Below are 14470 nucleotides of genomic sequence, written 5' to 3'. Positions count from 1 at the left end.
CTGAGTCAGAAGAAGATGCTCGGGGAGTGCAGATGGAGGGGCTGTTACGGGGTCTGGGCGAAGACTTAGCTGGAATTTGAAATCAGAGAGGTGAGCTCTGGGTTTGGTCTTCATTCACAAATCCTTATTAAGTGCCAGCTGGATGCAGGCTTGTGGTCTAAGCACTGGGGACTCATGGGTGAATAAAACCCTCCCCCTTGTGGGACTTACATTGTGACGAGGGAGGCAGACATTGCAAATCAAACAGCCAGTCTGTATTTACAACAGCCAAGAAGCAGTAGAAAGGAAACCTACTGGAAGCTTTGGACAGGGGGCGGGGTATCATTTAAACAGGAGAGGTAGTCCGGGAAGGCCTCTCAGAGGAGCTGACATTTGATGCCTATCCATAACAATCCTGAAGGATGAAAGAGGGAGAAGGGCATTCTAGGCAGTGGGGAAGGGCCAGCAAAGGCTGAGGTTGCAAAGTTAGAGGAAGAGAAAGAAGGCCAGTCTGGAACAACTTGGGTAGGGCTTTATGGACAGTGGGGAGGACTGCTCCGTTCTGTTAAGATGCCGAGAGGGGTTGAATCAGGAAGATCGCAGTTTCTGGGTTTTATGACTTTTATGAGTAGGGATGCCGATGTCTGTGACACAGGCAGAGGGGCTGGTTCACCAGAGCCTCCCTGGAGACCCTGCGCAAGGCCTCATCCCTGGTGCGGAGGGTGGAGGACACTTGACAGAGACCTTGGCGAGCCCGAGGAGCCCGTGAAAGCCCGGGCAGACTCAAGACTTCCCAGTCAGGGCTTTTGGGGCGGGGTCTGCAGGAACAGAACATGAAGAGGGTTGGAGAGAAAAGCAATGGACAGCTCCCTCCTCGGGGCTGCTGCAGTCTTGCCACTCAACTAAGCTGCCTGTGTTCCTTGGCCAGGCCAGGGACACTCCCCTTCAGGTCTTGTCACTGCTGTCCCTCTGCCCCGAATGCTGCTCTCCCCCTAGATCTCCCTATGGCTCCCTCCTCCACATCCTTTAGGCTTTTATTCAACTGTCTCCTTGTGCTTTATTTTTCTTGGTACCGCTTTCCACCTCCCACCTGCATCACCCACCTTCACCTTCACCATTCCTTACTTGTTTCTCTCTCTCCAATGGAATGTAAGCTCCACCCAGGCAGGGGTGTTTGTCTGTCTTGCATGCTGCTGTCTCCCCAGAGCCTAGCACATAACAGGTCCTTAATAAAATTCTGTTAGCCTGAAAGCTTTCCCCTGAAGGTCAGGAATAGGGCAGGGTGTCTGTTTTCACTGCTGTTCAATACTGTGTGCTGAAGTTCTAGCCAGAGCATTTACGTATTTATTTTTTAAAGATTTTATTTTTAAGTAATCTCTATATCCAACATGGGGCTCAAACTTACAGCTCCAAGATCAAGAGTCACATGCTCTACGGACTGAGCCAGCCAGCTGCCCCTAGCCAGAGCATTTAGACAAGGAAAAGAATTAAATGATATCCAAATTGGAAAGGAAGAAGTGAAACTATCTTATTCACAGATGACAAGATCCTATATGTATATGACCCCCAGAAACCCACAAGAAAGCTGCGAGCACTTACAAGTGAATGCAGCCAGGTTGCAGGGTGCAAGAGCAAAGCATCAACGTTAGTTGTGTTCCCACACACCAGCGCTGAGCAATCCAACATGGAAATGAAGAAAGCAATTCCACTTACAACGGCATCTAAAAGAAGAAAATAGCCACGTATGAGCTGACATCATGGGAGATGTTAACTAGAGTAGAAAGCTCCAGGAATCAGCCTCTCCTCCAAAATAACCACTGAGTCCAAAATCGGAACCCTGGAGCCCAAACACACGCAGTTTCCAGGGCAGGACTGGGAAATTTCGGCGAATTGTGGCATTTTGTGGCGCAGCCTCCAGCCCAGCAACAATGGGGAGGGCAGCCCACATTCCTGGCGTGGCTTGCTGGTGCCACGGTGGGCAATAAGGACCTTTTCCTCCCCAAACCCAAATGTGTGTTCGGTTGCTGAGAAGCCAGTGCTGAAGTTGGCCGGACTTTCAACTCCAGGAGCTGGAGTGACTACCCTGCCAGCTCTGTCAGTCGGGATTTAAAGAGACAGGACCTTCCTTCTTGGCCTTTCCAGATCCAGACATTTAAGGAAATCTTTGACAAAAGATTCGCATCCAGAACGCATCCAGAATTCCTAAAGCTCAACAACAAAAACGAACAACCCCGCTTAAAAACGGGCAAAGGAGCTGATGGGCATTTCTCCAAAGAAGATCTTCCAAAGAGCCGATAAGTACATGACATGATGCTCACACTATCATCGGTCATTAGGAAAATGAGATATCCCATCACACTGGTAGGATAGCTATAAAAAAAAAATTCAAAGTAACAAGCGCTGGCAAGGATGTAGAGAAACGGACCTGTGTGCACTGCTGGCGAGAATGTAAATAGGTACACAGCTGTGGAAAATGGTAGAGTGGTCCCTCAAAAAATTATGCATAGAATTATGCATAATTCCATGTCTGTAATTCCATGCCTGGAATTATTGGAAGCCCAGCACCCTGTCTTATTAGTGTTTGTCACCCGTCTGGAACGTAGGCTGAGGCTTGCCAGCACCTGCTACAGCACCTCCCAGTTAGAATGCTCATAAACATCAGCCAGACAGTGAGGGAGGGTGTCACCCTGTCCTCCCCCGGCCCCACCCCAGCCAGCTCTCAGAGGCGACCAGAGAGTCCTCAGCACCAGCCTAGACACTGCTCCAAAGCCCACCCTCAGAGACCCAGCTGCCTTCTTGTTATCATCATGGATCCGGTGCTGGGAGCTGGGATGGACAGGCGAGGTTCCTGTTGGTTTAAAATGTAGATCTCACTTTTTTCTAGATAGTTCTCCTGAGGCAAGGGAAACAAAAGCGAAAATGAACTATTGGGACTACATCAAAATAAAAGGTTTCTGCACAGCCAAGGAAACAATAAAACTAAAGGCAACCTATGGAATGGGACAAGATATTTGCAAATGACATATCCGATAAGGGGTTCGTATCCAAAATATATAAAGAACTTGTAAAACTCAATGCCCCAAACCAAATAATCCAACTTAAGAATGGGCAGAAGACATGAACAGACGTTTCTACAAAAAGGACATCCGGGTGGAAAGAAAGAAAGAGAAAGAAAAGAAAGAAAGAAAGAAAGAAAGAAAGAAGAAAGAAAGAAAGAAAGAAAGAAAGAAAGAAAGAAAGAAAGAAAGAAAGAAAAAGAAAGAAAGAAAGAGAAAGAAAAAGAAAATTCTGCCAGGCTGCTCAGTGTGGTCAAGACTCTTCATATACCTTCCTCTTTGGGTTCTGGACTGTCTGGACTGTGTCTCTCCTTCGCCCTCTCATACCCAGCGATGGGCAAGGCTCCTACTTTTTAAAGCACTGAATTGCCCCTCTTTGCTTCTTGGATCCCTCAAATCACTTCACTTGTGTTAACCTTCTGTGTCCTGCCGAGATTCCAGTGGTGGCCCTTCCCCAGCTGCATGGTCCCTTTCTGACTGTGCACCTCTCCCCCCCATTCACAGCCATTCCTCGGGAGCTGGCCAAACCTACCATGCCCACTTGCCTCCCCTCCCTAACCCAGTGGAATCTTGGCTTCTGCCCCCTCACCCCACCCTGCCAATCTCACTCTGGGGGCGTGGTCAAGGCCTCTCCAACGCACCTCCCCTCAGACGCTCCCTCCTCTTCCCTCTCTCCCCTGGGGGCGGGGCAGGGCTCTGGTCTTCTCTGGCCTGTCCTTCTGCTCTGCCGGCCTCCTTGCCTAGCTCCTCTACTGACGGGGTTCCTCGGGCTGTCCTGGGCCGCCGTCTGTCTCGACCTGGAGCACGGTCTCCGTTCCCATCTATTCGTAAGTGACACATTTCTGTCCTCTGTTCTCCTAGTCCCCAGACCTCCATCAAGAGTGGCCTCTTCAGAGTCCCTGATTGGCGGTGCCCATGGGCGCCTAAACCCAGCACCTCCGCTGGAGCTCCAGGCCTCTTTCTGCCCCAGACCCCTCCTTCCCTTCTCTGCCACCTCAGCAAACAGCACCTGCCGCGCAGGGGTGCATACCTAAGGGATGGAGTTATCCCCGGCTCTCCATTCTCTCCCGTGCCCACATCCAGTCCCGCACCAAGCCCCGGGGGGTCTCCTGAAGATCATTGCACCCATGCCTCCCTTGCATCCCTGACCCCCACCACCGCCATCAAAGCCACCAGCCCTCTTCTGTGGGGGAGCAGGAGGGGACTGGCAGCGGGGACAACAGCCTTGCCGGTGTGCAGGGGAGGTGCTGAGTGAGTCCCATAGTGAAGGAGAGGGATGGCTGGGAACTGGGGCCTGCGGTGGTGGCCCATCCCTCTTGCAATTGAAGAGCAGAGAAGGGGGCTCAGGGGAGTAGAGGGGGAGAGACCCCTGGCTGCTGGAGAAGGAGCAGGTCAGCCCCTGGCTTCCCCAGGAAGGGGCCTCTCCTCTCCCTGCCTCACCTCTGGGGAGCTGCAGGAGGCAGGAGGATCTTCTGATGGCTGATGGCGGGAGCCCACACCCAGGATCCCACTGTTGGGCGACTGGATGCTAAAGTTTTATCACTTTTTTTTTAAAGATTTTATTTATTTATTTGACAGAGATAGAGACAGCTGGCGAGAGAGGGAACACAAGCAGGGCGAGTGGGAGAGGAAGAAGCAGGCTCCCAGCGGAGGAGCCTGATGTGGGGCTCGATCCCATAAGGCCAGGATCATGCCCTGAGCCGAAGGCAGACGCTTAACCTCTGTGCCACCCAGGCGCCCCAAGTTTTATCACTTTTTATGATAACGTTTTGTACCCAGTTCGCCTCCCCCTATTTCTCCTGGAGAATTTTTCTAAAAGTAGGCTTACATTTTTAAAACTTTTTAATTCAGGGTGCCTTGGTGGCTCAGACGGTTGAGCATCTGCCTTCAGCTCGGGTCCTGATCCCAGGGTCCTGGGATCCAGCCCTGGGGGGGGGGGCGGTCCCTGCTCAGCGGGGAGTCTGCTTCTCCCCCTGCTTGGGCTTTCTCTGTCAAACAAATAAATAAAATCTATAAAATTTTTTATTTAAAAATTTAATTCTGTTAAAGTACTAGAAGGAAACAGGAATTTTTAAAATGTATTTAACTTTCAGATGCAGAATTCCTTTCTAAGCAAGACACAGAGCGCCAAAGCATTTCACTAAGCAAACATGAAAATGTAAGGAATTTTCCTGTAAGGAAAATACGTGATAGACAATCCAGAGGAAATTGTCATGTCAGCTGGAGCAAAACTATCTTCAGCAGCTCTGACAAACAAATGAGCTACTGTCCTCTAATAGATAAAGGTTCTCAAGATCATTTAAAAACTACAACATCCCGATAGAAAAATGGGCAAAGGATACTAACAGTATCCTTTGAAGCAAATGGATAATTAACATCTGAAATGGATAATTAACATCTGAAAAGACACACAATAGTTTCCATAATTAAGAAGTGCAAATTAAAACTGAGATGCATTTGTCACCTGTCACACTGATAAAATTCCAGGTGTGTGGGACACAGTCCATCTCAACTTGGTAATAGAGAGTAACCATTGCACAAGCTTGGAAATTGTGTACAACTGGAAACAGCCTCAGGACCCACCAGGGGACCTGGCTAAGGAGCAATGAGACTCGGACGTGAGCAGATATGTTCTTTTTTTTAAACTCTTTAAAAATCGTGGTCAACTATCTATAAATAACAGAATTTACTCTTTTGAGCATTTTGAAGTAGACAGTTCCGTTGTAAGCACATTCACATTGGTGTGCAACTGTCCCTGCCATCCGTCTCCAGAACTTTTCACCTTGTAAAACTGAAACTCTATTCCCAGTAAACACTAACTCCCCAACGCCCCTTCCGCAGCCCACCATCCTACTTTCTATGTGTAGATATTCGACAACTCTAGGGACCTCATGGAAGTTGTCCTTTTGTGACTGGCTTCTTTCACTGAGCACAGTGTCCTCAAGGTTCATCCATATTGTAGCCTGAAAGCAGATGCATTGTTCAGTGAAAAAGTAAGGGGCATCGAAGAATGTGTATGCATGGGATGCCTGGGTGGCTCAGCCATTTGGGTGTCTGCCTTCAGCTCGGGTCATGATCCTGGGGTCATGGGATCGAGCCCCACATGGGGCTCCTTGCTCGGCAGGGAGTCTGCTTCTTCTGCCTGCCACTCCCCCTGCTTGTGCTCGCTCTCTCTCAAATAAATAAATAAAATCTTAAAAAAAAAAAAAAGAATGTGTATGCATAAAATACCTCTGGGTAGGTGAACAAAGATCCATTCAGTAGTGAGGGATTCAGGTGAGGACTGTTTATCAGATCAATGTTCATCATAACACATCAAATGACATTGTTAAAAATGTCTGCTATGCCAAATCGTGGAAGGAGCCGAGATGCCCTTCAACAGATGACTGGATTAAGCAGCTGTGGTCCATATATACAATGGAATATTACTCAGCTATCAGAAAGAACGAATTCTCAACATTTGCTGCAACATGGACGGCACTGGAGGAGATAATGCTAAGTGAAATAAGTCAAGCAGAGAAAGACAATTATCATATGATTTCTCTCATCTATGGAACATAAGAACTAGGATGATCGGTAGGGGAAGAAAGGGATAAAGAAAAGGGGGGTAATCAGAAGGGGGAATGAAACATGAGAGACTATGGACTATAAGAAGCAAACTGAGGGCTTCAGAGGGGAGGGGGGTGGGGGAATGGGATAGACTGGTGATGGGTAGTAAGGAGGGCACGTATTGCATGGTGCACTGGGTGTTATACGCAACTAATGAAGCATCGAACTTTACATCGGAAGCCGGGGATGTACTGTATGGTGATTAACATAATATAATAAAAAAATCATTTAAAAAAATGTCTGCTATGTGTGTGCATTGCTTTTTCAATTAAGAAAATCACCGAATTTTATTAGAGTTTGGGTTTGTTTGGTTTGGGTTTGGGTCTATCTAAATACTAGTGGTATCTTCTGATTTTTAGGATATGCTTAGTTAAATGATGCTACCTGGAAATTGAACCCCAGAGTCATTAAGATAGAAAATACTGACTGAATAGCTGTGCTCCTGAACTCTCCGCTGGCCTCACCGCTCCCTATAGCCTCCCCTCTCCTTACCATTATGTATGTGGCTTGAACTGCAGGCATCAGGGTTTTCAGCCCCATGACCTTGACATTCCTACCAGTGACACAGGACAGCTCTCCTCATTCTCCCCATGTCCCACCACCCAGCTGCTTGCGGTCTGCCCCTCAGTTATCACATCCCCCACCTTGTGAGCCCTGCCTTCCCATCACATCCCAGGTCTCCTCCTCCAAGCTGGTCCAAAGGGACTGGCTCCATGATCTCCCCACCAAAGCACACCCCCAGGCTCTCCAGCAGCCTCCACCCCCTCTGCCAGTGGCTGGCTGCCCTCCCCAGCTGGCATAGACTGGAATCTCCAAGTTACAGATAGATGATTTCTCAGTCGGGGTAGGAGAAAGTATCAGGCCCAATGCCCTCTTCCCTGTGGGTATCCGTGGAAGGGAGAACATTAAGGAAATGGGTGTCTCTGAATCCTCTGTTGCAGTCCTTAGGGAAACCCTGGGAGGCTTACAGCAAAATTGTGGGCCACGCCATGAGGCAGAGAGCCTGGGTCCGTGACCTCCCCATAAAACAGTCCTGCACTCCTCTTAAGGAGCAAACGGAAGGATGCAAAAGGGAAGGCACAACATGTGTTCTGTGTGCCGGGCACATGTACACGTGGACCCTTTCCTTGCACAGTTATCACGACTTGCCTGCAAAGTCAGCACGGTCATCTCAGATGTGGAAACGGAAGCTCAGAGAAGCTANAGGATGCAAAAGGGAAGGCACAACATGTGTTCTGTGTGCCGGGCACATGTACACGTGGACCCTTTCCTTGCAGTTATCACGACTTGCCTGCAAAGTCAGCACGGTCATCTCAGATGTGGAAACGGAAGCTCAGAGAAGCTAAGGGGCTTGCCAGGGCCACTCAGCAGGCAGGCAAGGATGCCAGTGCCAGCGCCTTTCTCCAGCCTCACACTGTGGTACAGCTTTGCTTTTGTCTCTCCCCAGAGAACAGCCTGGAGTCCCCAGACAGCAGTTCTTCTTCAATCATTGAAGAAAAAAAGGAGAAACATGGGGAAAAAGGTAAACATAGCCCTCAAGCTGGGAGCTGAAGTCTAAGTTGGAGGGAGTCAAACATCTCCCCTCATCAATGTAGTCTCCAGGGCCAGTGGCAAAGGGAAATGATCCTAGTTCCATTAGGAATTGGGTTACTGAGACCTGAAATAATAGTAACATGTACGTAGTAGGATTTGTTTTTCCTCCAGTAATGGGAAATATGGGAGGCAGTCCGGAGCTCCATGAGGCTCTGCAAACAGCAGTTCTAAGAAATCACTCAGGTAATCAGTTCCCAAGTCTTTCTGCTCCACCAGTTTTAGCCTTAGGGTTTTCAACTGCAAAGTCATCGTGTGGTCACAAAATGGCTACTGCAGCTCCAGCCACCACATCTGATTTCAGACAGGGAGAAGGGGTAAAGGGAAGAGCAAAACTGCCCACCAGCCAACTCAGCCCTCCTTGGAAAAAGAGCCTTCCCAGAAGCCCCACCCAGCAATTTCTGCATACATTCCATTGTCTAAAAATTTGTCATGTGGTCATCAGTATCTGTAAGGGAGGCTGAGAAGTATAACTTTTCAATGAGGCACATGCCTGCCACCTGTTAAGAGGAGGAAGGGTAGGCAGCCAGCTGCTCTTACTGCTTGCTCTGAGCCCCTGCACTGTCGTTCACCCCTCAATCTGCCGTGCTGCCCTCAGGCTTGCACGCCAGTCTGATCTTTCTGCAGAGGGGCTCAGATGTGAGCATGCTCCCTGAGCCTACCTCTCCCAGGCTGAGCCCCTCCTGTCAAGCTCCCCCCACCCCCATGTTCCCTCTTGCTTTTAATTATGACAATCCAAACTGGCCCAGAAGCAGAGACTAAAATGCAGTGAATGCGGGTGCCCATCACCAGACTGGATAGTAGAAAGATTTGGCCACATTTGTCGCATCTATCCTTTTGCTTTTTTCTTTTTTTGTCTTTGCCGGAACATTTATTTTATTTGATTTCGATTCCAGTATAGGTAACATACAGTGTTATATTGGTTTTGGGTGTACAATACAGTGATTCAACAATTCCATACACCATCCGGTGCTCCGCACAAGTGCCCTCCTTAATGCCCATCACCTGTTTCACCCATCCCGGCACCCCTCCCCTCTGTAACCAACACTGTGTTCTCTATAGTTAAGAACCTGTTTCTTGGTTTGCCTCTTCTTTCCCCCTTCGTTCGTCTGTTTTATTTCCTCAATTCCACATACAAGTGAGATCATATGGTATTTGTCTTTCTATGACTGACTTAGTTCGTTTAGTGTAATACTCTCTGACTCCATCCACGTTGTTGCAAATGGCAAGATTTCCTTCTTTTTATGGCTAAGTAATATTCGTGTGTGTGTGTGTCACATCTTCCTTATCCATTCATCTGTCCATGCACAGTTGCATTGCTTCCATACTTGGCCAGAATATATTAAAGTAAAATCCGTGCATGTCATTTCATCCTTATATCCCACAATATTCATTTTTCAAAAAATAGGGATGTTTCCCTACAAGGCCACAATGAAGTTTCCCAATTATCTCAGAAATGTCTTCCTACAGAAGATTCGTTCTAATCAGGATTCAAATGAGATCTGATCGTCTTCACTCTCTTAAATCTAGCAGAGTCCCTCCCCCATGTCCTCTCATTTTATGTGTCTTGACTTACTGAGAAGTGGTTAATTATCTTGTAGAATGTCCTCCGTTCTGTATGTCTCTGTTTACTTCCTGGTCATTGTCATTGTTATTGAAACTCTTCCTCTGCTCCTCATATTTCCTTTAATTGGACATAACCCGACATGCTTGATATCCCATTTTGTCCACAAGAATCCTTCCTACCACCTCTCACAGGAAGCCTGTGCATCCAGCTGTCTCAGTGGTGGCCATGCCACGCTCACTGGGCTCAGGTGGTGACCGCCTGGCCCTCTGTCCGATTCCCATCAGCCATTGACCCAACAGCTTCTTCTACCCATCGATGCCTGTGCCTAAATTGATTGCCACATTAAGGGTGAGGAGTCTGGGCTTTGGTTTGGTTTGATTTCTTCACTAATGGATAATCCACATAAGTTAAAATGCACAAATCTTAGGTATACAGTTTGATAAGTTTCAATACAACTTTGTAGCTTCCACCCCATTCATGATCTGGAACATTTCCGTCTGCCCAGACATTCCCTTTCCCCAGAGATAGCACTGTTCTGCTATCACCAGAGAATCACTGTATCCATTCTCGAACCTTGTATAAATGGAGTCACATTCTGTGCCCTTGCAGTCCTGATCCTGTTCACTCAGCATCACATCTGTGGAATGCCAGTCATCGGACTCCCTTCTTTGTTTTTGCCATGTGTATCCTATTGTCATATGTCAACAGTGTATTATTCTTTCCGGAGTTGATGGACATTTGGGTTGTTTCTGGTTTTTCCATATTACAAATACTACTGCAGCGAACATTCTTGTACATGTCATTTAGGGAAAGTAGCACTCATTTCTCCTGGGTGTATATGCAGGAGTGGAATTCCTGGTAGTATGTTTAACCTTAGCAGATACCGTTGAACAGTTTTCGAGAGCAACTGTCCCATTTTACAGTCCCACCAACAGGTGTGAGCATTCCAGAGGCCCCGGATCCTCTCCAACAGTTGGCACACCGTCGATACTTTTACTGTGACCTGGGCCTTCAGATCTGTATTAGCATCTCACATTCCCTGTGACCAATGAGGGCGATTACCTTTCCATATGTTCACTGATGACTCTGTGTTATAAAGTGCCTGTTCCTGCCTCTGCTCACTTTTCTATTGGGTTGTCCTTTTAATTTAATGATTTCTAGGACTTCTTTACGTATTCTGGAAACAAATCATTCACCAGTTCTAAGTATGCAAATACCTTCCCTCACTTGGTAGATTGCTTTTTCCTTTCTTGGGGTGCCTTTAAATAAACAAAATTCCTAATTTTCATGGAGTTCACTTTACCAATCATTTTCTTATCATTGGTACTTTTTGTGTCCTGTTTGAAAGCTTTTTGCTGACCTCCAAGGTCCTGAAGATACTGTATCTTATACAAGTTTTGTGTTCACTTTACAACCAGACCTGCAAATCATCTCTAATCTAATAGTAACCATTTTGTTTGTGGATTCTTTGGACTTTCTCCTCTACATTCACAGCAGCTTGAGATGACATTATTTGCCCTTCCTTTCCAATCCTATACTTTTTATTTCTTCTTCTTGCCTAACTACAACATTGAATAGAAGTGCAAAGATAGGTATCCGTGACTTGTTCCTGATCCCGGAAGGGAAACTTGCCATATTTCTCCTAGAAGTTTCTTGTAGATACCTGTATTCCTTTCCCGTGGCTGCTGTGCCACAAACTCAGTGGCTTAAAGCAACATAAATGGATAATCTCACAATTCTGGACTCAGAAGTCTGAAATGGGGGCGCCTGAGTGGCTCAGTTGTTAAGCATCTGCCTTCGGCTCAGGGCGTGATCCCGGCGTTCTGGGATCGAGCCCCACATCAGGCTCCTCTGCTGGAAGCCTGCTTCTTCCTCTCCCACTCCCCCTGCTTGTGTTCCCTCTCTCTCTGGCTGTCTCTCTCTTTCAAATAAATAAATAAAATCTTAAAAAAAAAAAGAAATTAAAAATAAAAGAAGTCTGAAATGAATCTTACAGAACTCGAATCAAGGGGTCTGCAGGGCTGTGTTCCTTCCAGAAGCTCTGGGGGAGAGACTGCTTCCTTGCCTTTTGCAGCTTAGAGGTGCCCATGTCCTTGGCTCGTGGCCCCTTCCTCCGTCTCTCCAAAGCCAGCAGCACAGTCTGCTCTGGTTTCCGGGACGTCACTCCAACCTCTGCGTCTGTCGTCACACCTACTCCTCCTGCTTCTGGCCCTTCTGCCTCCGTCTTATAAGGACTGTCGTGATTACGTCAGGTCCCTCTGTCTAATCCAGGACCATCGCCCATCTCGAGGTCCTTAACTTCACCCCATCTGCAAAATCCTTTATCATATCAAGGAATCTAGTCACAGGTTTGGGGCTTAGACATGGACATTACTGAGCTCACCACACTCCCCTATCAGATTGGGAAGTCCGCTCCTCTTCCTAGGTTGCTACGACTATGATTTAAAATCAGGTTTGAATTGTATCAAATACTTTAACTGCATCCTTTGAAAAGATCATATAATTTTCTCCATCATTCTGTTAATGGGGTATATTGTATTGATTGGTTTCTAAATGTGAAACCGACTTGGCATTTCTAGAATGATCTGCTTCAAATGACTGCCAGTCTTGGTTGTAGGCTCACCCTCCCATTAACACATTTCCATTCAGAAGCATTCCTACTCGCTGGACTGCAAATGCACTTTCTGTTTTCGGGAGCCAGCCTCCACATCGCTGCTTATAGGTTGAGCGGCTTGCCTCTCTGTCCCTCTGGTCCTCCCACCGGGAGTAACAGTAACTCCCGCCTCGGGGCTGTTATGAACATTAAGTCAGGTGAGGTCCTTGGTCTGGCCATGGTAAGTGCTCCGTGCTTTCTAACTAGCATAATTGATCTCTTCGATGGGGACATGGGACATGGAGCCCACGCATGGACTGGCCAGTATGGCGACATCAAGACTAACTTTTCCCTGCCTCTCTCGCCCAGGCTCAGTCCTCACTATTCTGAATTTAGGGCCCCTGCCTGGGGTTGCTGGACAAGCACAGGAAGTGAGAAGAGTGGGATGAGGACGTGAGGAGGAGGCAGGCTGCAGCAGTCCTGTCAGGCCCCTCATGCCCCCATTTCTGTGCCCAGAGCCATCACTTCCCGAATACCTTCTTCTCCACAGCCCAGCCTGGTTGGGCCCTACTTCCTCACTTCACCCCATCCCAGTCACCTTCCTTCTTCCAGGTCTCCCTGGCAGCTCCCGCCCCCCGCCCACCCAGACTCATCCCTTCCTGTGCAGAGGTGTGTGCAGTCTCTGAATGTATGTTCCATCATTTCTGGGGATGGGTCGGCCTGGCTGGGGAGACAGCCGTGTGCGCAGTGCACCGTCTACACCCGCCTCCCGGCCCCTGATGCGGACAGAGAGGCCCGTTGGCAGCGTCTTCTGGAGCCTCACTATCGGAAGCCAAGTCAGCGTGTAAAAGAAAGTCATGATCGGTCATGGGACCAGAGTCCACGCTTCAAACCAAACCTGCCCCTCCTGTCCACTCCCTGGTGGCTCTGTGGCTGGCACCACCCGTGTGACCTGTCCCTGTCTTGGGCCGCCTCCTCGTGCACACTGCCCTCTCCAGCAGTCAGGCTGAGACCTGACGGGAGGCCCCTGCGGGCTCCCTCCCCTCAGCGGGGCCAGGCATAGATCATCTTTCTTTACTCTTCTCACTCAAAGTTTTAAACTATTTTGACAGGATCTGATTCTTAGAGAAAAGTTGAAAGAACAGTACAGAGATGTTGTGGACTTGGAGCTTTCCCGCCCCCTCCACATGATGGGTGCGGGCGAAGCCTCCTGGGGGCCGTCCGAGTGACCCCTGGGTCACACTGGTCAGAGAAGGCCCACCCCCCTCGCTTCTGCTCTTGCCCACTCTGACGGCCTGAGCAGGATGGAGTGGGCCAGCTTCTCTACTTTTGGTCATCAGTGAGGACAGATCTAGACCCTCAGAGCATAACTTCAAATCCCTCCCCAGTGTCGTTTTGCTAGTGAGGGTATAAAATGGGACAGACATCCAGAAAGGCAGGTCGGCATAAGACTCCGAATCTTGGAAATGCTCACAGCCCCTGGCCCTGTTCCCCCTTGGGAAAATCAGTGGCCGACAGCCAGCCCGTGATGGCACGCTGGTGCCTGGGGCGGCTGCTGCCCTCGGCCCACGCCCGGCCCTGCTGAGGTCATGCCTTCCTGCTGAGCACACAGGGCCCACAAAGAATTAGTAACTGCGCAAGCATCTACCGAAGGTGAAGTGTTTTTTTAAAAGATGTGAAATTATTAAAAATAGGTGTTGGAAATTACTAGAAGAAAATACCCCCAGAAGGTCACCAGCTGTTGTTTCAAAGTGAAGGAGTTATTTTGTTATCATACTCATTTACTTCCAAGAATTTTTTGTTTTGTTTTGTTCTGTCTTACAATGAACCCTGTTTCCTCTAAATCGAGGACGGGGGAGAAAGCATCCGTATTTTTAAGCCCTTAGTTTGGTGCCTCCTGGGTTCTGTCCCTGCTGAGCTGAGCAGCCGGGACTTCTCCCTTACCTACAGGGGTAGAGGGAGCAGCAGAGCTGGGGTCTTTGGCAGCCCCCATCTCCCAAATTCCTGTCTGCCCCCCACCCCCTGGGCCTCAGGTGCTTTGCCTCACTTGCCCACAAACTCAGTCCTCCCCTGGGA

The sequence above is a fragment of the Ailuropoda melanoleuca genome, chromosome 4 (genome assembly GCF_002007445.2).
Source record: "Ailuropoda melanoleuca isolate Jingjing chromosome 4, ASM200744v2, whole genome shotgun sequence".
NCBI lineage: Eukaryota > Metazoa > Chordata > Mammalia > Carnivora > Ursidae > Ailuropoda > Ailuropoda melanoleuca.
This window is presented reverse-complemented; position numbering follows the sequence as displayed.